The sequence below is a fragment of the Balaenoptera physalus genome (assembly GCF_965194825.1).
Source record: "Balaenoptera physalus genome assembly, chromosome: 1".
NCBI lineage: Eukaryota > Metazoa > Chordata > Mammalia > Artiodactyla > Balaenopteridae > Balaenoptera > Balaenoptera physalus.
The window spans coordinates 69,917,843-69,942,677 of record NC_138882.1 but is presented as its reverse complement, the minus strand read 5'-3'; positions in this window follow the sequence as shown (position 1 = coordinate 69,942,677).

Here is a 24,835-nt window from a genome sequence, read left to right as displayed (position 1 = left end):
TGGTGTGAGCTGAAACCTTTTTGAATTTGAATTTGTATGTGGCTAATAATTCCTTATACTAAGCTTTAGGCATGTCCTTTTTTTTCTTTTCCTTTTTTTTTTTAAAGAGTGAGTACAACTCCCCTCCTCTTATTGACTTCTTGAAAAATTTCTCATGTGTTGGATTTTCTTGCCTATTCCCTACCCCAGGGCAATTTTTGAGGGCCTGTGTCATTTACAGCCCTGCAGTCCTTGGGACTATATAAGCAACCATTGTCACTGGGTTTAAAGCTGCTGTTTTGGGAGACAGCCACAAGGCGGCAGCAGTATTACGTTCTCAAGTCTTGTTACTAGGACAACAGAGTCTTCCTGGAGGTAGTGTTCCGAGCTTGTAAATTAGAGTGCAATGTGCTGGGACAAGCCCCCAGAAGTTTATGTCTCCTTACTTATGTTTGTTTTTTAAATTTAATTTGTATTTTTTATCGGAGTAAATTTGATTAGAGTGTTTTGATTGTCTGGCTGTACAGAATCTGTTCAATGATTCACACATATGTCTGTTCATCTTCGGATCCTGTTACCATGTATGTGATTACAGAATGTATATTTTGAAGGTATTGGTGATTATATAATTCATATCATTTATATGTTATATGTTTATATACATTTAACTTATATTAGTATATGTATGTTAACCCCATAGTCCTAATTTACCCATCCTCCCACCTTTCATTTTGGCTAACCATTAGTTTATTTGATAAGTCTGTGATTGTCTTTTTCTGTGGAAATATGTTCATTGGTAGCAATCTTAGGAAAACTTGTATAAATAATATCATAGGATATTTGTAATACCCTTTTGTCTTACTTAACCTTATATGATTATTTCTAGTCTCAACTCTAGTCCTGAAAACGGCATTGTTCATTTTTTTCCCGAGGCTACTCTTCCATTGTGTCCATATACCACTTCTTCTTTGTCCATTCACCTGTTTATGGACCTTTTTTTTGCTTCCATGTCTTTGCTATTTCAGTATTGTTGCAGTGCACATTTGCCTACCTCTGTCTTTCCGATTCTGGTGGTCTTAGGTTATAGGCCCAAAAGGTGCCCTGCCGCATCATATGGTAGTTCAATTTTTACGTTTTCAAGCAGCTCGATTCAGTTTGCTTTAGTGCTGTTACAACTTTATATCCCACCAGCAGCTAGAAGGTACACACTTCTCTAAAACCCCTTCAGCATTTATAGTTTGTAGACTTTTTGCTGATGGTCATGACTGGTGTGAGCTGAAACCTTTTTGGAGGTTGGATACGCATATGGCTAATAATTCCTTATGCTGAGCTTTAGGCATGTCCTATTTTTTCTTTTCCTTTTTTTTAAAAAGAGTGAGTACAACTTCCCTCCTCTTATTGATTTCTTGAAAAGTTTCTTATGTGTTGAATTTTCTTGCCTATTCCCTACCCCAGGGCATTTTTTGAGTGCCTGTGTCATTTACAACCGTACAGTCCTTGTGACTATATAAGCAACCATTGGCACTGGGTTTAAAGGTGCTGTTTTTGGAGACAGCCACAAGGCGGCAGCATTATTACGTTCTCAAGTCTTGTTACTAGGACAACAGAGTCTTCCTGGAGGTAGTGTTCCGAGCTTTTAAATTAGAGTGCAATGTGCTGGGACAAGCCCCCAGAAGTTTATGTCTCCTTACTTATGTTTGTTTTTTAAATTTCATTTGTATTTTTTATCGGAGTAAATTTGATTAGAGTGTTTTTATTGTCTGGCTGTACAGAATCTGTTCAATGATTCATACATATGTCTGTTCATCTTCGGATCCTATTACCATGTATGTGATTACAGAATGTATATTTTGAAGGTATTGGTGATTATATAATTCATATCATTTATATGTTATATGTTTATATACATTTAACTTATATTAGTATATGTATGTTAACCCCATAGTCCTAATTTACCCATCCCCCCACCTTTCATTTTGGCTAACCATTAGTTTATTTGATAAGTCTGTGAGTGTCTTTTTCTGTGGAAATATGTTCATTGGTAGCAATCTTAGGATAACATGTATAAATGATATCATAGGATATTTGTCATACCCTTTTGACTTACTTAACCTTATATGATTATTTCTAGGCTCAACTCTAGTCCTGAAAACGGCATTGTTCATTGTTTTCCAGAGGCTACTATTCCATTTGGTATGTATACCATTTCGTCTTTGTCCATTCATCTGTTTATGGACCTTTTTTTGCTTCCATGTCTTGGCTATTTCAGTATTGTTGCAGTGCACATTTGCCTGCCTCTGTCTTTCCGATTCTGGTGGTCTTAGGTTATAGGCCCAAAAGGTGCCCTGCTGCATCGTATGGTAACTCAATTTTTACCTTTTCAAGCAGCTCCATTCAGTTTCATTAGTGGTATTACTTCTTTACATCCCACCAGCAGCTAGAAGGTACACATTCCTGTAAAACCCCTTCAGCATTTATAGTTTGTAGACTTTTTGATGATGGTCATGACTGGTGTTACCTGAAACCTTTTTGAATTTGAATTTGCATGTGGCTAATAATTCCTTATACTGAGCTTTAGGCATGTCATTTTTTTCTTTTCCTTTTGTTTTAAAGAGTGAGTACAACTTCCCTCCTCTTATTGACTTCTTGAAAAGTTTCTCATGTGTTGAATTTTTTTGCCTATTCCCTACCCCAGGGCATTTTTTGAAGGCAGGTGTCATTTAGAGCCCTTCAGTCCTTGTGACTATTAAGCAACCTTTGGCACTGGGTTTAAAGCTGCTGTTGTGGGAAACAGCCACAAGGCGGCAGCATTATTACGTTCTCACCTCTTCTTACTAGGGCAACAGAGTCTTCCTGGAGGTAGTTTTCCAAGGTTGTAAATTAGAGTGGAATGTGCTGGGACAAGCCCCCAGAAGTTTATGTCTCCTAACTTATGTTTGCTTTTTAAATTTAATTTCTATTTCTTATCGGAGTAAATTTGATTAGAGTGTTTTGATTGGCTGTACAGAATCTGCTCAATGATTCATACATATATCTGTTCATCTTCGGAACCTGTTATTATGTATGTGATTACAGAATGTATATTTTAAAGGTTTGGTGATTATATAATTTATATAGTTCATATGTTATATGTTTATATACATTTAACATACATTAGTATATGTTGGTTAACCCCATAGTCCTAATTTACCCATCCTCCCACCTTTCATTTTGGCTAACCGTTAGTATTTTTGATAAGTCTGTGACTGTCTTTTTCTGTGGAAATATGTTCATTGGTAGTAATCTTAGGAAAACATGTATAAATGATTTCATAGGATATTTGTCACACCCTTTTGACTTACTTAACCTTATATGACTATTTCTAGTCTCAACTGTAGTTCTGAAAACTGCATTGTTCATTTTTTTCCCGAGGCTACTCTTCCATTCTGTCCATATACCACTTCTTCTTTGTCCATTCACCTGTTTATGGACCATTTTTTGCTTCCATGTCTTGGGTATTTCAGTATTGTTGCAGTGCACATTTGCCTGCCTCTGTATTTCCGATTTTGGTGGTCTTAGGTTATAGGCCCAAAAGGTGCCCTGCCGCATCATATGGTAACTCAATTTTTACCTTTTCAAGCAGCTCCATTCAGTATGCGTTAGTGCTGTTACCACTTTACATCCCACCAGCAGCTAGAATGTACACAATTCTCTAAAACCCCTTCAGCATTTATAGTTTGTAGACTTTTTGCTGATGGTCATGACTGGTGTCACCTGAAACCTTTTTGAATTTGAATTTGCATGTGGCTAATAATTCCTTATACTGAGCTTTAGGCATGTCCTTTTTTTTTCTTTTCCTTTTTTTTTAAAGAGTGAGTACAACTTCCCTCCTCTTATTGACTTCTTGAAAAGTTACTCATGTGTTGAATTTTCTTGCCAATTCCATACCCCAGGGCATTTTTTGAGGGCCTGTGTCTTTTACAGCCCTGCAGTCCTTGTGACTATATAAGCAACCATTGGCACTGGGTTTAAAGCTACTGTTGTGGGAAGCAGCCACAAGGCGGCAGCATTATTACGTTCTCAAGTCTTGTTACTAGGACAACACAGTCTTCCTGGAGGTAGTGTTCCGAGCTTGTAAATTAGAGTGCAATGTGCTGGGACAAGCCCCCAGAAGTTTATGTCTCCTAACTTATGTTTGTTTTTTAAATTTAATTTCTATTTCTTATCGGAGTAAATTTGATTAGAGTGTTGTGGTTTTCTGACTGTACAGAATCTGCTCAATGCTTCATACATATGTCTGTTCATCTTCGAACCTGTTAGCATGTATGTGATTACAGAATGTATATTTTAAAGGTATTGGTGATTATATTATTTATATATTTCATATGTTATATGTTTATATACATTTAACATACATTAGTATATGTATTTTAACCCCATTGTCCTAATTTACCCATCCTCCCACCTTTCATTTTGGCTAGCCATTAGTTTATTTGATAAGTCTGTGAGTGTCTTTTTCTGTGGAAATATGTTCATTGGTAGCAATCTTAGGGTAACATGTATAAATGATGTCATAGGATATTTGTCATACCCTTTTGACTTACTTAACCTTATATGATTATTTCTAGGCTCAACTGTAGTCCTGAAAACGGCATTGTTCATTTTTTTCCCGAGGCTACTATTCCATTTGGTACGTATCCCACTTCGTCTTTGTCCATTCATCTGTTTATGGACCTTTTTTTTTGCTTCCATGTCTTTGCTATTTCAGTATTGTTGCAGTGCACATTTGCCTGCCTCTGTCTTTCCGATTCTGGTGGTCTTAGGTTATAGGCCCAAAAGGTGCCCTACCGCATCATATGGTAGCTCAATTTTTACGTTTTCAAGCAGCTCGATTCAGTTTGCGTTAGTGCTGTTTCCACTTTACATCCCACCAGCAGCTAGAAGGTACACAGATCTCTAAAACCCCTTCAGCATTTATAGTTTGTAGATATTTTGCTGATGGTAATGACTGGTGTGAGCTGAAACCTTTTTGAATTTGAATTTGTATGTGGCTAATAATTCCTTATACTAAGCTTTAGGCATGTCCTTTTTTTTCTTTTCCTTTTTTTTTTTAAAGAGTGAGTACAACTCCCCTCCTCTTATTGACTTCTTGAAAAATTTCTCATGTGTTGGATTTTCTTGCCTATTCCCTACCCCAGGGCAATTTTTGAGGGCCTGTGTCATTTACAGCCCTGCAGTCCTTGGGACTATATAAGCAACCATTGTCACTGGGTTTAAAGCTGCTGTTTTGGGAGACAGCCACAAGGCGGCAGCAGTATTACATTCTCAAGTCTTGTTACTAGGACAACAGAGTCTTCCTGGAGGTAGTGTTCCGAGCTTGTAAATTAGAGTGCAATGTGCTGGGACAAGCCCCCAGAAGTTTATGTCTCCTTACTTATGTTTGTTTTTTAAATTTAATTTGTATTTTTTATCGGAGTAAATTTGATTAGAGTGTTTTGATTGTCTGGCTGTACAGAATCTGTTCAATGATTCACACATATGTCTGTTCATCTTCGGATCCTGTTACCATGTATGTGATTACAGAATGTATATTTTGAAGGTATTGGTGATTATATAATTCATATCATTTATATGTTATATGTTTATATACATTTAACTTATATTAGTATATGTATGTTAACCCCATAGTCCTAATTTACCCATCCTCCCACCTTTCATTTTGGCTAACCATTAGTTTATTTGATAAGTCTGTGATTGTCTTTTTCTGTGGAAATATGTTCATTGGTAGCAATCTTAGGAAAACTTGTATAAATAATATCATAGGATATTTGTAATACCCTTTTGTCTTACTTAACCTTATATGATTATTTCTAGTCTCAACTCTAGTCCTGAAAACGGCATTGTTCATTTTTTTCCCGAGGCTACTCTTCCATTCTCTCCATATACCACTTCTTCTTTGTCCATTCACCTGTTTATGGACCTTTTTTTTGCTTCCATGTCTTTGCTATTTCAGTATTGTTGCAGTGCACATTTGCCTACCTCTGTCTTTCCGATTCTGGTGGTCTTAGGTTATAGGCCCAAAAGGTGCCCTGCCGCATCATATGGTAGTTCAATTTTTACGTTTTCAAGCAGCTCGATTCAGTTTGCTTTAGTGCTGTTACAACTTTATATCCCACCAGCAGCTAGAAGGTACACACTTCTCTAAAACCCCTTCAGCATTTATAGTTTGTAGACTTTTTGCTGATGGTCATGACTGGTGTGAGCTGAAACCTTTTTGGAGGTTGGATACGCATATGGCTAATAATTCCTTATGCTGAGCTTTAGGCATGTCCTATTTTTTCTTTTCCTTTTTTTTAAAAAGAGTGAGTACAACTTCCCTCCTCTTATTGATTTCTTGAAAAGTTTCTTATGTGTTGAATTTTCTTGCCTATTCCCTACCCCAGGGCATTTTTTGAGTGCCTGTGTCATTTACAACCGTACAGTCCTTGTGACTATATAAGCAACCATTGGCACTGGGTTTAAAGGTGCTGTTTTTGGAGACAGCCACAAGGCGGCAGCATTATTACGTTCTCAAGTCTTGTTACTAGGACAACAGAGTCTTCCTGGAGGTAGTGTTCCGAGCTTTTAAATAAGAGTGCAATGTGCTGGGACAAGCCCCCAGAAGTTTATGTCTCCTTACTTATGTTTGTTTTTTAAATTTCATTTGTATTTTTTATCGGAGTAAATTTGATTAGAGTGTTTTGATTGTCTGGCTGTACAGAATCTGTTCAATGATTCATACATATGTCTGTTCATCTTCGGATCCTGTTACCATGTATGTGATTACAGAATGTATATTTTGAAGGTATTGGTGATTATATAATTCATATCATTTATATGTTATATGTTTATATACATTTAACTTATATTAGTATATGTATGTTAACCCCATAGTCCTAATTTACCCATCCCCCCACCTTTCATTTTGGCTAACCATTAGTTTATTTGATAAGTCTGTGAGTGTCTTTTTCTGTGGAAATATGTTCATTGGTAGCAATCTTAGGATAACATGTATAAATGATATCATAGGATATTTGTCATACCCTTTTGACTTACTTAACCTTATATGATTATTTCTAGGCTCAACTCTAGTCCTGAAAACGGCATTGTTCATTGTTTTCCAGAGGCTACTATTCCATTTGGTATGTATACCATTTCGTCTTTGTCCATTCATCTGTTTATGGACCTTTTTTTGCTTCCATGTCTTGGCTATTTCAGTATTGTTGCAGTGCACATTTGCCTGCCTCTGTCTTTCCGATTCTGGTGGTCTTAGGTTATAGGCCCAAAAGGTGCCCTGCTGCATCGTATGGTAACTCAATTTTTACCTTTTCAAGCAGCTCCATTCAGTTTCATTAGTGGTATTACTTCTTTACATCCCACGAGCAGCTAGAAGGTACACATTCCTCTAAAACCCCTTCAGCATTTATAGTTTGTAGACTTTTTGATGATGGTCATGACTGGTGTTACCTGAAACCTTTTTGAATTTGAATTTGCATGTGGCTAATAATTCCTTATACTGAGCTTTAGGCATGTCATTTTTTTCTTTTCCTTTTGTTTTAAAGAGTGAGTACAACTTCCCTCCTCTTATTGACTTCTTGAAAAGTTTCTCATGTGTTGAATTTTTTTGCCTATTCCCTACCCCAGGGCATTTTTTGAAGGCAGGTGTCATTTAGAGCCCTTCAGTCCTTGTGACTATTAAGCAACCTTTGGCACTGGGTTTAAAGCTGCTGTTGTGGGAAACAGCCACAAGGCGGCAGCATTATTACGTTCTCACCTCTTCTTACTAGGGCAACAGAGTCTTCCTGGAGGTAGTTTTCCAAGGTTGTAAATTAGAGTGGAATGTGCTGGGACAAGCCCCCAGAAGTTTATGTCTCCTAACTTATGTTTGCTTTTTAAATTTAATTTCTATTTCTTATCGGAGTAAATTTGATTAGAGTGTTTTGATTGGCTGTACAGAATCTGCTCAATCATTCATACATATATCTGTTCATCTTCGGAACCTGTTATTATGTATGTGATTACAGAATGTATATTTTAAAGGTTTGGTGATTATATAATTTATATAGTTCATATGTTATATGTTTATATACATTTAACATACATTAGTATATGTTGGTTAACCCCATAGTCCTAATTTACCCATCCTCCCACCTTTCATTTTGGCTAACCGTTAGTATTTTTGATAAGTCTGTGACTGTCTTTTTCTGTGGAAATATGTTCATTGGTAGTAATCTTAGGAAAACATGTATAAATGATTTCATAGGATATTTGTCACACCCTTTTGACTTACTTAACCTTATATGACTATTTCTAGTCTCAACTGTAGTTCTGAAAACGGCATTGTTCATTTTTTTCCCGAGGCTACTCTTCCATTCTGTCCATATACCACTTCTTCTTTGTCCATTCACCTGTTTATGGACCATTTTTTGCTTCCATGTCTTGGGTATTTCAGTATTGTTGCAGTGCACATTTGCCTGCCTCTGTATTTCCGATTTTGGTGGTCTTAGGTTATAGGCCCAAAAGGTGCCCTGCCGCATCATATGGTAACTCAATTTTTACCTTTTCAAGCAGCTCCATTCAGTATGCGTTAGTGCTGTTACCACTTTACATCCCACCAGCAGCTAGAATGTACACAATTCTCTAAAACCCCTTCAGCATTTATAGTTTGTAGACTTTTTGCTGATGGTCATGACTGGTGTCACCTGAAACCTTTTTGAATTTGAATTTGCATGTGGCTAATAATTCCTTATACTGAGCTTTAGGCATGTCCTTTTTTTTTCTTTTCCTTTTTTTTTAAAGAGTGAGTACAACTTCCCTCCTCTTATTGACTTCTTGAAAAGTTACTCATGTGTTGAATTTTCTTGCCAATTCCATACCCCAGGGCATTTTTTGAGGGCCTGTGTCTTTTACAGCCCTGCAGTCCTTGTGACTATATAAGCAACCATTGGCACTGGGTTTAAAGCTACTGTTGTGGGAAGCAGCCACAAGGCGGCAGCATTATTACGTTCTCAAGTCTTGTTACTAGGACAACACAGTCTTCCTGGAGGTAGTGTTCCGAGCTTGTAAATTAGAGTGCAATGTGCTGGGACAAGCCCCCAGAAGTTTATGTCTCCTAACTTATGTTTGTTTTTTAAATTTAATTTCTATTTCTTATCGGAGTAAATTTGATTAGAGTGTTGTGGTTTTCTGACTGTACAGAATCTGCTCAATGCTTCATACATATGTCTGTTCATCTTCGAACCTGTTAGCATGTATGTGATTACAGAATGTATATTTTAAAGGTATTGGTGATTATATTATTTATATATTTCATATGTTATATGTTTATATACATTTAACATACATTAGTATATGTATTTTAACCCCATTGTCCTAATTTACCCATCCTCCCACCTTTCATTTTGGCTAGCCATTAGTTTATTTGATAAGTCTGTGAGTGTCTTTTTCTGTGGAAATATGTTCATTGGTAGCAATCTTAGGGTAACATGTATAAATGATGTCATAGGATATTTGTCATACCCTTTTGACTTACTTAACCTTATATGATTATTTCTAGGCTCAACTGTAGTCCTGAAAACGGCATTGTTCATTTTTTTCCCGAGGCTACTATTCCATTTGGTACGTATCCCACTTCGTCTTTGTCCATTCATCTGTTTATGGACCTTTTTTTTTGCTTCCATGTCTTTGCTATTTCAGTATTGTTGCAGTGCACATTTGCCTGCCTCTGTCTTTCCGATTCTGGTGGTCTTAGGTTATAGGCCCAAAAGGTGCCCTACCGCATCATATGGTAGCTCAATTTTTACGTTTTCAAGCAGCTCGATTCAGTTTGCATTAGTGCTGTTACGACTTTATATCCCACCAGCAGCTAGAAGGTACACACTTCTCTAAAACCCCTTCAGCATTTATAGTTTGTAGACTTTTTGCTGATGGTCATGACTGGTGTGAGCTGAAACCTTTTTCTAGGTTGGATACGCATGTGGCTAATAATTCCTTATGCTGAGCTTTAGGCATGTCCTATTTTTTCTTTTCCTTTTTTTTAAAATGAGTGAGTTCAACTTCCCTCCTCTTATTGATTTCTTGAAAAGTTTCTTATGTGTTGAATTTTCTTGCCTATTCCCTACCCCAGGGCATTTTTTGAGTGCCTGTGTCATTTACAACCGTGCAGTCCTTGTGACTATATAAGCAACCATTGGCACTGGGTTTAAAGGTGCTGTTTTTGGAGACAGCCACAAGGCGGCAGCATTATTACGTTCTCAAGTCTTGTTACTAGGACAACAGAGTCTTCCTGGAGGTAGTGTTCCGAGCTTTTAAATTAGAGTGCAATGTGCTGGGACAAGCCCCCAGAAGTTTATGTCTCCTTACTTATGTTTGTTTTTTAAATTTAATTTGTATTTTTTATCGGAGTAAATTTGATTAGAGTGTTTTGATTGTCTGGCTGTACAGAATCTGTTCAATGATTCATACATATGTCTGTTCATCTTCGGATCCTGTTACCATGTATGTGATCACAGAATATATATTTTGAAGGTATTGGTGATTATATAATTCATATCGTTTATATGTTATATGTTTATATACATTTAACTTACATTAGTATATGTATGTTAACCCCATAGTCCTAACTTACCCATCCCCCCACCTTTCATTTTGGCTAACCATTAGTTTATTTGATAAGTCTGTGAGTGTCTTTTTCTGTGGAAATATGTTCATTGGTAGCAATCTTAAGAAAACTTGTATAAATGATATCATAGGATATTTGTCATACCCTTTTGACTTACTTAACCTTATATGATTTTTTCTAGGCTCAACTGTAGTCCTGAAAACAGCATTGTTCATTTTTCTCCCGAGGCTACTATTCCATTCTGTCCGTATACCACTTCTTCTTTGTCCATTCATCTGTTTATGGACCTTTTTTTTGCTTCCATATCTTGGCTATTTCAGTATTGTTGCAGTGCATATTTGCCTGCCTCTGTCTTTCCAATTTTGGTGGTCTTAGGTTATAGGCCCAAAAGGTGCCCTGCCGCATCATTTGGTAGCTCAATTTTTACCTTTTCAAGCAGCTCGATTCAGTTTGCGTTAGTGCTGTTTCCACTTTACATCCCACCAGCAGCTAGAAGGTACACAGATCTCTAAAACCCCTTCAGCATTTATAGTTTGTAGACATTTTGCTGATGGTAATGACTGGTGTGAGCTGAAACCTTTTTGAATTTGAATTTGTATGTGGCTAATAATTCCTTATACTAAGCTTTAGGCATGTCCTTTTTTTTCTTTTCCTTTTTTTTTTTAAAGAGTGAGTACAACTCCCCTCCTCTTATTGACTTCTTGAAAAATTTCTCATGTGTTGGATTTTCTTGCCTATTCCCTACCCCAGGGCAATTTTTGAGGGCCTGTGTCATTTACAGCCCTGCAGTCCTTGGGACTATATAAGCAACCATTGTCACTGGGTTTAAAGCTGCTGTTTTGGGAGACAGCCACAAGGCGGCAGCATTATTACGTTCTCAAGTCTTGTTACTAGGACAACAGAGTCTTCCTGGAGGTAGTGTTCCGAGCTTGTAAATTAGAGTGCAATGTGCTGGGACAAGCCCCCAGAAGTTTATGTCTCCTTACTTATGTTTGTTTTTTAAATTTAATTTGTATTTTTTATCGGAGTAAATTTGATTAGAGTGTTTTGATTGTCTGGCTGTACAGAATCTGTTCAATGATTCACACATATGTCTGTTCATCTTCGGATCCTGTTACCATGTATGTGATTACAGAATGTATATTTTGAAGGTATTGGTGAATATATAATTCATATCATTTATATGTTATATGTTTATATACATTTAACTTATATTAGTATATGTATGTTAACCCCATAGTCCTAATTTACCCATCCTCCCACCTTTCATTTTGGCTAACCATTAGTTTATTTGATAAGTCTGTGAGTGTCTTTTTCTGTGGAAATATGTTCATTGGTAGCAATCTTAGGAAAACTTGTATAAATAATATCATAGGATATTTGTAATACCCTTTTGTCTTACTTAACCTTATATGATTATTTCTAGTCTCAACTCTAGTCCTGAAAACGGCATTGTTCATTTTTTTCCCGAGGCTACTCTTCCATTCTGTCCATATACCACTTCTTCTTTGTCCATTCACCTGTTTATGGACCTTTTTTTTGCTTCCATGTCTTTGCTATTTCAGTATTGTTGCAGTGCACATTTGCCTGCCTCTGTCTTTCCGATTCTGGTGGTCTTAGGTTATAGGCCCAAAAGGTGCCCTGCCGCATCATATGGTAGTTCAATTTTTACGTTTTCAAGCAGCTCGATTCAGTTTGCATTAGTGCTGTTACGACTTTATATCCCACCAGCAGCTAGAAGGTACACACTTCTCTAAAACCCCTTCAGCATTTATAGTTTGTAGACTTTTTGCTGATGGTCATGACTGGTGTGAGCTGAAACCTTTTTCTAGGTTGGATACGCATGTGGCTAATAATTCCTTATGCTGAGCTTTAGGCATGTCCTATTTTTTCTTTTCCTTTTTTTTAAAATGAGTGAGTACAACTTCCCTCCTCTTATTGATTTCTTGAAAAGTTTCTTATGTGTTGAATTTTCTTGCCTATTCCCTACCCCAGGGCATTTTTTGAGTGCCTGTGTCATTTACAACCGTGCAGTCCTTGTGACTATATAAGCAACCATTGGCACTGGGTTTAAAGGTGCTGTTTTTGGAGACAGCCACAAGGCGGCAGCATTATTACGTTCTCAAGTCTTGTTACTAGGACAACAGAGTCTTCCTGGAGGTAGTGTTCCGAGCTTTTAAATTAGAGTGCAATGTGCTGGGACAAGCCCCCAGAAGTTTATGTCTCCTTACTTATGTTTGTTTTTTAAATTTAATTTGTATTTTTTATCGGAGTAAATTTGATTAGAGTGTTTTGATTGTCTGGCTGTACAGAATCTGTTCAATGATTCATACATATATCTGTTCATCTTCGGAACCTGTTAGCATGTATGTGATTACAGAATGTATATTTTAAAGGTATTGGTGATTATATTATTTATATAGTTTATATATTATATGTTTATATACATTTAACATACATTAGTATATGTATGTTAACCCCATTGTCCTAATTTACCCATCCTCCCACCTTTCATTTTGGCTAACCATTAGTTTATTTGATAAGTCTGTGAGTGTCTTTTTCTGTGGAAATATGTTCATTGGTAGCAATCTTAGGATAACATGTATTAATGATATCATAGGATATTTGTCATACCCTTTTGACTTACTTAACCTTATATGATTATTTCTAGGCTCAACTGTAGTCCTGAAAACGGCATTGTTCATTTTTTTCCAGAGGCTTCTATTCCATTTGGTACGTGTACCATTTCGTCTTTGTCCATTCATCTGTTTATGGACCTTTTTTTTGCTTCCATGTCTTGGCTATTTCAATATTGTTGCAGTGCACATTTGCCTGCCTCTGTCTTTCCGAATCCAGTTGTCTTAGGTTATAGGCCCAAAATGTGCCCTGCCGCATCATATGGTAGCTCAATGTTTACCTTTTCAAGCAGCTCGATTCAGTTTGCGTTACTGCTGTTACCACTTTACATCCCACCAGCAGCTAGAAGGTACACAGTTCTCTAAAACCCCTTCAGCATTTATAGTTTGTAGACTTTTTGCTGATGGTCATGACTGGTGTGAGCTGAAACCTTTTTGGAGGTTGGATACGCATGTGGCTAATAATTCCTTATGCTGAGCTTTAGGCATGTCCTTTTTTTCTTTTCCTTTTTTTTTAAAGAGTGACTACAACTTCCCTCCTCTTATTGACTTCTTGAAAATTTCTCATGTGTTGAATTTTCTTGCCAATTCCATACCCCAGGGCATTTTTTGAGGGCCTGTGTCTTTTACAGCCCTGCAGTCCTTGTGACTATATAAGCAACCATTGGCACTGGGTTTAAAGCTACTGTTGTGGGAAGCAGCCACAAGGCGGCAGCATTATTACGTTCTCAAGTCTTGTTACTAGGACAACACAGTCTTCCTGGAGGTAGTGTTCCGAGCTTGTAAATTAGAGTGCAATGTGCTGGGACAAGCCCCCAGAAGTTTATGTCTCCTAACTTATGTTTGTTTTTTAAATTTAATTTCTATTTCTTATCGGAGTAAATTTGATTAGAGTGTTGTGGTTTTCTGGCTGTACAGAATCTGCTCAATGATTCATACATATGTCTGTTCATCTTCGAACCTGTTAGCATGTATGTGATTACAGAATGTATATTTTAAAGGTATTGGTGATTATATTATTTATATATTTCATATGTTATATGTTTATATACATTTAACATACATTAGTATATGTATTTTAACCCCATTGTCCTAATTTACCCATCCTCCCACCTTTCATTTTGGCTAGCCATTAGTTTATTTGATAAGTCTGTGAGTGTCTTTTTCTGTGGAAATATGTTCATTGGTAGCAATCTTAGGATAACATGTATAAATGATATCATAGGATATTTGTCATACCCTTTTGACTTACTTAACCTTATATGATTATTTCTAGGCTCAACTGTAGTCCTGAAAACGGCATTGTTCATTTTTTTCCCGAGGCTACTATTCCATTTGGTACGTATCCCACTTCGTCTTTGTCCATTCATCTGTTTATGGACCTTTTTTTTTGCTTCCATGTCTTGGCTATTTCAATATTGTTGCAATGCACATTTGCCTGCCTCTCTCTTTCCGAATCTGGTGGTCTTAGGTTATAGGCCCAAAAGGTGCCCTGCCTCACCATATGGTAACTCAATTTTTACCTTTTCAAGCAGCTCGATTCAGTTTGCGTTACTGCTGGTACCACTTTACATCCCACCAGCAGCTAGAAGGTACACACTTCTCTAAAACCCCTTCAGCATTTATTGTTTGTAGACTTTTTGCTGATGGTCATGACTGGAGTGAGCTGAAACCTTTTTGAATTTGAATTTGCATGTGGCTAATAATTCCTTATACTGAGCTTTAGGCATGTCCTTTTTTTCTTTTCCTTTTTTTTTTAAAGAGTGAGTACAACTTCCCTCCTCTTATTGACTTCTTGGAAATTTCTCATGTGTTGAATGTTCTTGCCAATTCCCTACCCCCGGGCATATTTTGAGGGCTTGTGTCATTTACAACCCTGCAGTCCTTGTGACTATATAAGCAATCATTGGCACTGGGTTTAAAGTGCTGTTGTGGGAAGCAGCCACAAGGCGGCAGCATTATTGCGTTCTCAAGTCTTGTTACTAGGAGAACAGAGTCTTCCTGGAGGTAGTGTTCTGAGCTTGTAAAGTAGAGTGCAATATGCTGGGACAAGCCCCCAGAAGTTTATGTCTCCTAACTTATGTTTTTTTTTTAAATTTAATTTCTATTTCTTATCGGAGTAAATTTGATTAGAGTGTTTTGATTGTCTGGCTGTACAGAATCTGCTCAATGATTCATACATATGTCTGTTCATCTTCGGATCCTGTTACCATGTATGTGATCACAGAATATATATTTTGAAGGTATTGGTGATTATATAATTCATATCGTTTATATGTTATATGTTTATATACATTTAACTTACATTAGTATATGTATGTTAACCCCATAGTCCTAACTTACCCATCCCCCCACCTTTCATTTTGGCTAACCATTAGTTTATTTGATAAGTCTGTGAGTGTCTTTTTCTGTGGAAATATGTTCATTGGTAGCAATCTTAAGAAAACTTGTATAAATGATATCATAGGATATTTGTCATACCCTTTTGACTTACTTAACCTTATATGATTTTTTCTAGGCTCAACTGTAGTCCTGAAAACAGCATTGTTCATTTTTCTCCCGAGGCTACTATTCCATTCTGTCCGTATACCACTTCTTCTTTGTCCATTCATCTGTTTATGGACCTTTTTTTTGCTTCCATATCTTGGCTATTTCAGTATTGTTGCAGTGCATATTTGCCTGCCTCTGTCTTTCCAATTTTGGTGGTCTTAGGTTATAAGCCCAAAAGGTGCCCTGCCGCATCATTTGGTAGCTCAATTTTTACCTTTTCAAGCAGCTCGATTCAGTTTGCGTTAGTGCTGTTTCCACTTTACAGCCCACCAGCAGCTAGAAGGTACACAGATCTCTAAAACCCCTTCAGTATTTATAGTTTGTAGACATTTTGCTGATGGTCATGACTGGTGTGAGCTGAAACCTTTTTGAATTTGAATTTGTATGTGGCTAATAATTCCTTATACTAAGCTTTAGGCATGTCCTTTTTTTTCTTTTCCTTTTTTTTTTAAAGAGTGAGTACAACTCCCCTCCTCTTATTGACTTCTTGAAAAATTTCTCATGTGTTGTATTTTCTTGCCTATTCCCTACCCCAGGGCAATTTTTGAGGGCCTGTGTCATTTACAGCCCTGCAGTCCTTGGGACTATATAAGCAACCATTGTCACTGGGTTTAAAGCTGCTGTTTTGGGAGACAGCCACAAGGCGGCAGCATTACTACGTTCTCAAGTCTTGTTACTAGGACAACAGAGTCTTCCTGGAGGTAGTGTTCCGAGCTTGTAAATTAGAGTGCAATGTGCTGGGACAAGCCCCCAGAAGTTTATGTCTCCTTACTTATGTTTGTTTTTTAAATTTAATTTGTATTTTTTATCGGAGTAAATTTGATTAGAGTGTTTTGATTGTCTGGCTGTACAGAATCTGTTCAATGATTCACACATATGTCTGTTCATCTTCGGATCCTGTTACCATGTATGTGATTACAGAATGTATATTTTGAAGGTATTGGTGATTATATAATTCATATCATTTATATGTTATATGTTTATATACATTTAACTTATATTAGTATATGTATGTTAACCCCATAGTCCTAATTTACCCATCCTCCCACCTTTCATTTTGGCTAACCATTAGTTTATTTGATAAGTCTGTGAGTGTCTTTTTCTGTGGAAATATGTTCATTGGTAGCAATCTTAGGAAAACTTGTATAAATAATATCATAGGATATTTGTAATACCCTTTTGTCTTACTTAACCTTATATGATTATTTCTAGTCTCAACTCTAGTCCTGAAAACGGCATTGTTCATTTTTTTCCCGAGGCTACTCTTCCATTCTGTCCATATACCACTTCTTCTTTGTCCATTCACCTGTTTATGGACCTTTTTTTTGCTTCCATGTCTTTGCTATTTCAGTATTGTTGCAGTGCACATTTGCCTGCCTCTGTCTTTCCGATTCTGGTGGTCTTAGGTTATAGGCCCAAAAGGTGCCCTGCCGCATCATATGGTAGTTCAATTTTTACGTTTTCAAGCACCTCGATTCAGTTTGCTTTAGTGCTGTTACAACTTTATATCCCACCAGCAGCTAGAAGGTACACACTTCTCTAAAACCCCTTCAGCATTTATAGTTTGTAGACTTTTTGCTGATGGTCATGACTGGTGTGAGCTGAAACCTTTTTGGAGGTTGGATACGCATATGGCTAATAATTCCTTATGCTGAGCTTTAGGCATGTCCTATTTTTTCTTTTCCTTTTTTTTAAAAAGAGTGAGTACAACTTCCCTCCTCTTATTGATTTCTTGAAAAGTTTCTTATGTGTTGAATTTTCTTGCCTATTCCCTGCCCCAGGGCATTTTTTGAGTGCCTGTGTCATTTACAACCGTACAGTCCTTGTGACTATATAAGCAACCATTGGCACTGGGTTTAAAGGTGCTGTTTTTGGAGACAGCCACAAGGCGGCAGCATTATTACGTTCTCAAGTCTTGTTACTAGGACAACAGAGTCTTCCTGGAGGTAGTGTTCCGAGCTTTTAAATTAGAGTGCAATGTGCTGGGACAAGCCCCCAGAAGTTTATGTCTCCTTACTTATGTTTGTTTTTTAAATTTAATTTGTATTTTTTATCGGAGTAAATTTGATTAGAGTGTTTTGATTGTCTGGCTGTACAGAATCTGTTCAATGATTCATACATATGTCTGTTCATCTTCGGATCCTGTTACCATGTATGTGATTACAGAATGTATATTTTGAAGGTATTGGTGATTATATAATTCATATCATTTATATGTTATATGTTTATATACATTTAACTTATATTAGTATATGTATGTTAACCCCATAGTCCTAATTTACCCATCCCCCCACCTTTCATTTTGGCTAACCATTAGTTTATTTGATAAGTCTGTGAGTGTCTTTTTCTGTGGAAATATGTTCATTGGTAGCAATCTTAGGATAACATGTATAAATGATATCATAGGATATTTGTCATACCCTTTTGACTTACTTAACCTTATATGATTATTTCTAAGCTCAACTCTAATCCTGAAAACGGCATTGTTCATTGTTTTCCAGAGGCTACTATTCCATTTGGTACGTATACCATTTCGTCTTTGTCCATTCATCTGTTTATGGACCTTTTTTTGCTTCCATGTCTTGGCTATTTCAGTATTGTTGCAGTGCACATTTGCCTGCCTCTGTCTTTCCGATTCTGGTGGTCTTAGGTTATAGGCCCAAAAGGTGCCCTGCTGCATCGTATGGTAACTCAATTTTTACCTTTTCAAGCAGCTCCATTCAGTTTCATTAGTGGTATTACTTCTTTACATCCCACCAGCAGCTAGAAGGTACACATTCCTCTAAAACCCCTTCAGCATTTATAGTTTGTAGACTTTTTGATGATGGTCATGACTGGTGTTACCTGAAACCTTTTTGAATTTGAATTTGCATGTGGCTAATAATTCCTTATACTGAGCTTTAGGCATGTCATTTTTTTCTTTTCCTTTTTTTTTAAAGAGTGACTACAACTTCCCTCCTCTTATTGACTTCTTGAAAAGTTTCTCATGTGTTGAATTTTTTTGCCTATTCCCTACCCCAGGGCATTTTTTGAAGGCAGGTGTCATTTAGAGCCCTTCAGTCCTTGTGACTATTAAGCAACCTTTGGCACTGGGTTTAAAGCTGCTGTTGTGGGAAACAGCCACAAGGCGGCAGCATTATTACGTTCTCACCTCTTCTTACTAGGGCAACAGAGTCTTCCTGGAGGTAGTTTTCCAAGGTTGTAAATTAGAGTGGAATGTGCTGGGACAAGCCCCCAGAAGTTTATGTCTCCTAACTTATGTTTGCTTTTTAAATTTAATTTCTATTTCTTATCGGAGTAAATTTGATTAGAGTGTTTTGATTGGCTGTACAGAATCTGCTCAATGATTCATACATATATCTGTTCATCTTCGGAACCTGTTATTATGTATGTGATTACAGAATGTATATTTTAAAGGTTTGGTGATTATATAATTTATATAGTTCATATGTTATATGTTTATATACATTTAACATACATTAGTATATGTTGGTTAACCCCATAGTCCTAATTTACCCATCCTCCCACCTTTCATTTTGGCTAACCGTTAGTATTTTTGATAAGTCTGTGACTGTCTTTTTCTGTGGAAATATGTTCATTGGTAGTAATCTTAGGAAAACATGTATAAATGATTTCATAGGATATTTGTCACACCCTTTTGACTTACTTAACCTTATATGACTATTTCTAGTCTCAACTGTAGTTCTGAAAACGGCATTGTTCATTTTTTTCCCGAGGCTACTCTTGCATTCTGTCCATATACCACTTCTTCTTTGTCCATTCACCTGTTTATGGACCATTTTTTGCTTCCATGTCTTGGGTATTTCAGTATTGTTGCAGTGCACATTTGCCTGCCTCTGTATTTCCGATTTTGGTGGTCTTAGGTTATAGGCCCAAAAGGTGCCCTGCCGCATCATATGGTAACTCAATTTTTACCTTTTCAAGCAGCTCCATTCAGTATGCGTTAGTGCTATTACCACTTTACATCCCACCAGCAGCTAGAATGTACACAATTCTCTAAAACCCCTTCAGCATTTATAGTTTGTAGACTTTTTGCTGATGGTCATGACTGGTGTCACCTGAAACCTTTTTGAATTTGAATTTGCATGTGGCTAATAATTCCTTATACTGAGCTTTAGGCATGTCCTTTTTTTTTCTTTTCCTTTTTTTTTAAAGAGTGAGTACAACTTCCCTCCTCTTATTGACTTCTTGAAAAGTTACTCATGTGTTGAATTTTCTTGCCAATTCCATACCCCAGGGCATTTTTTGAGGGCCTGTGTCTTTTACAGCCCTGCAGTCCTTGTGACTATATAAGCAACCATTGGCACTGGGTTTAAAGCTACTGTTGTGGGAAGCAGCCACATGGCGGCAGCATTATTACGTTCTCAAGTCTTGTTACTAGGACAACACAGTCTTCCTGGAGGTAGTGTTCCGAGCTTGTAAATTAGAGTGCAATGTGCTGGGACAAGCCCCCAGAAGTTTATGTCTCCTAACTTATGTTTGTTTTTTAAATTTAATTTCTATTTCTTATCGGAGTAAATTTGATTAGAGTGTTGTGGTTTTCTGGCTGTACAGAATCTGCTCAATGATTCATACATATGTCTGTTCATCTTCGAACCTGTTAGCATGTATGTGATTACAGAATGTATATTTTAAAGGTATTGGTGATTATATAATTTATATATTTCATATGTTATATGTTTATATACATTTAACATACATTAGTATATGTATTTTAACCCCATAGTCCTAATTTACCCATCCTCCCACCTTTCATTTTGGCTAGCCATTAGTTTATTTGATAAGTCTGTGAGTGTCTTTTTCTGTGGAAATATGTTCATTGGTAGCAATCTTAGGATAACATGTATAAATGATGTCCTAGGATATTTGTCATACCCTTCTGACTTACTTAACCTTATATGATTATTTCTAGGCTCAACTGTAGTCCTGAAAACGGCATTGTTCATTTTTTTCCCGAGGCTACTATTCCATTTGGTACGTATCCCACTTCGTCTTTGTCCATTCATCTGTTTATGGACCTTTTTTTTGCTTCCATGTCTTGGCTATTTCAATATTGTTGCAATGCACATTTGCCTGCCTCTCTCTTTCCGAATCTGGTGGTCTTAGGTTATAGGCCCAAAAGGTGCCCTGCCGCATCATATGGTAGCTCAATTTTTACCTTTTCAAGCAGCTCCATTCAGTTTGCGTTAGTGCTGTTGCCACTTTACATCCCACCAGCAGCTAGAAGGTACACAGATCTCTAAAACCCCTTCAGCATTTATAGTTTGTAGACATTTTGCTGATGGTAATGACTGGTGTGAGCTGAAACCTTTTTGAATTTGAATTTGTATGTGGCTAATAATTCCTTATACTGAGCTTTAGGCATGTCCTTTTTTTTCTTTTCCTTTTTTTTTTTAAAGAGTGAGTACAACTCCCCTCCTCTTATTGACTTCTTGAAAAATTTCTCATGTGTTGGATTTTCTTGCCTATTCCCTACACCAGGGCATTTTTTGAGGGCCTGTGTCTTTTACAGCCCTGCAGTCCTTGTGACTATATAAGCAACCATTGGTACTGGGTTTAAAGCTACTGTTGTGGGAAGCAGCCACAAGGCGGCAGCATTATTGCGTTCTCAAGTCTTGTTACTAGGAGAACAGAGTCTTCCTGGAGGTAGTGTTCAGAGCTTTTAAATTAGAGTGCAGTATGCTGGGACAAGCCCCCAGAAGTTTATGTCTCCTTACTTATGTTTGTTTTTTAAATTTAATTTGTATTTTTTATCGGAGTAAATTTGATTAGAGTGTTTTGATTGTCTGGCTGTACAGAATCTGTTCAATGATTCATACATATATCTGTTCATCTTCGGAACCTGTTAGCATGTATGTGATTACAGAATGTATATTTTGAAGGTATTGGTGATTATATAATTCATATCATTTATATGTTATATGTTTATATACATTTAACTTATATTAGTATATGTATGTTAACCCCATAGTCCTAATTTACCCATCCCCCCACCTTTCATTTTGGCTAACCATTAGTTTATTTGATAAGTCTGTGAGTGTCTTTTTCTGTGGAAATATTTTCATTGGTAGCAATCTTAGGATAACATGTATAAATGATATCATAGGATATTTGTCATACCCTTTTGACTTACTTAACCTTATATGATTATTTCTAGGCTCAACTCTAGTCCTGAAAACGGCATTGTTCATTTTTTTCCAGAGGCTACTATTCCATTTGGTACGTATACCATTTCGTCTTTGTCCATTCATCTGTTTATGGACCTTTTTTTTGCTTCCATGTCTTGGCTATTTCAATATTGTTGCAGTGCACATTTGCCTGCCTCTGTCTTTCCGAATCCGGTGGTCTTAGGTTATAGGCCCAAAAGGTGCCCTGCCACATCATATGGTAGCTCAATGTGTACCTTTTCAAGCAGCTCGATTCAGTTTGCGTTACTGCTGTTACCACTTTACATCCAAACAGCAGCTAGAAGGTACACAGTTCTCTAAAACCCCTTCAGCATTTATAGTTTGTAGACTTTTTGCTGATGGTCATGACTGGTGTGAGCTGAAACCTTTTTGGAGGTTGGATACGCATGTGGCTAATAATTCCTTATGCTGAGCTTTAGGCATGTCCTTTTTTTCTTTTCCTTTTTTTTTAAAGAGTGAGTACAACTTCCGTACTCTTATTGACTTCTTGAAAATTTCTCATGTGTTGAATTTTCTTGCCAATTCCCTACCCCAGGGCATTTTTTGAGGGCCTGTGTCTTTTACAGCCCTGCAGTCCTTGTGACTATATAAGCAACCATTGGCACTGGGTTTAAAGCTACTGTTGTGAGAAGCAGCCCAAGGCGGCAGCATTATTACGTTCTCAAGTCTTGTTACTAGGACAACACAGTCTTCCTGGAGGTAGTGTTCCGAGCCTGTAAATTAGAGTGAAATGTCCTGGGACAAGCCCCCAGAAGTTTATGTCTCCTAACTCATGTTTGTTTTTTAAATTTAATTTCTATTTCTTATCGGAGTAAATTTGATTAGAGTGTTGTGGTTTTCTGGCTGTACAGAATCTGCTCAATGATTCATACATATGTCTGTTCATCTTCGAACCTGTTAGCATGTATGTGATTACAGAATGTATATTTTAAAGGTATTGGTGATTATATACTTTATATAGTTCATATGTTATATGTTTATATACATTTAACATACATTAGTATATGTATGTTAACCCCATAGTCCTAATTTACCCATCCTCCCACCTTTCATTTTGGCTAGCCATTAGTTTATTTGATAAGTCTGTGAGTGTCTTTTTCTGTGGAAATATGTTCATTGGTAGCAATCTTAGGATAACATGTATAAATGATGTCATAGGATATTTGTCATACCCTTTTGACTTACTTAACCTTATATGATTATTTCTAGGCTCAACTGTAGTCCTGAAAACGGCATTGTTCATTTTTTTCCCGAGGCTACTATTCCATTTGGTACGTATCCCACTTCGTCTTTGTCCATTCATCTGTTTATGGACCTTTTTTTTTGCTTCCATGTCTTGGCTATTTCAATATAGTTGCAATGCACATTTGCCTGCCTCTCTCTTTCCGAATCTGGTGGTCTTAGGTTATAGGCCCAAAAGGTGCCCTGCCGCACCATATGGTAACTCAATTTTTACCTTTTCAAGCAGCTCGATTCAGTTTGCGTTACTGCTGTTACCACTTTACATCCCACCAGCAGCTAGAAGGTACACAGATCTCTAAAACCCCTTCAGCATTTATAGTTTGTAGACATTTTGCTGATGGTAATGACTGGTGTGAGCTGAAACCTTTTTGAATTTGAATTTGTATGTGGCTAATAATTCCTTATACTAAGCTTTAGGCATGTCCTTTTTTTTCTTTTCCTTTTTTTTTTAAAGAGTGAGTACAACTTCCCTCCTCTTATTGACTTCTTGGAAATTTCTCATGTGTTGAATGTTCTTGCCAATTCCCTACCCCAGGGCATATTTTGAGGACTTGTGTCATTTACAGCCCTGCAGTCCTTGTGACTATATAAGCAATCATTGGCACTGGGTTTAAAGTGCTGTTGTGGGAAGCAGCCACAAGGCGGCAGCATTATTGCGTTCTCAAGTCTTGTTACTAGGAGAACAGAGTCTTCCTGGAGGTAGTGTTCTGAGCTTGTAAATTAGAGTGCAATATGCTGGGACAAGCCCCCAGAAGTTTATGTCTCCTAACTTATGTTTTTTTTTTAAATTTAATTTCTATTTCTTATCGGAGTAAATTTGATTAGAGTGTTTTGATTGTCTGGCTGTACAGAATCTGCTCAATGATTCATACATATGTCTGTTCATCTTCGGATCCTGTTACCATGTATGTGATCACAGAATATATATTTTGAATGTATTGGTGATTATATAATTCATATCGTTTATATGTTATATGTTTATATACATTTAACTTACATTAGTATATGTATGTTAACCCCATAGTCCTAACTTACCCATCCCCCCACCTTTCATTTTGGCTAACCATTAGTTTATTTGATAAGTCTGTGAGTGTCTTTTTCTGTGGAAATATGTTCATTGGTAGCAATCTTAAGAAAACTTGTATAAATGATATCATAGGATATTTGTCATACCCTTTTGACTTACTTAACCTTATATGATTTTTTCTAGGCTCAACTGTAGTCCTGAAAACAGCATTGTTCATTTTTCTCCCGAGGCTACTATTCCATTCTGTCCGTATACCACTTCTTCTTTGTCCATTCATCTGTTTATGGACCTTTTTTTTGCTTCCATATCTTGGCTATTTCAGTATTGTTGCAGTGCATATTTGCCTGCCTCTGTCTTTCCAATTTTGGTGGTCTTAGGTTATAGGCCCAAAAGGTGCCCTGCCGCATCATTTGGTAGCTCAATTTTTACCTTTTCAAGCAGCTCGATTCAGTTTGCGTTAGTGCTGTTTCCACTTTACAACCCACCAGCAGCTAGAAGGTACACAGATCTCTAAAACCCCTTCAGCATTTATAGTTTGTAGACATTTTGCTGA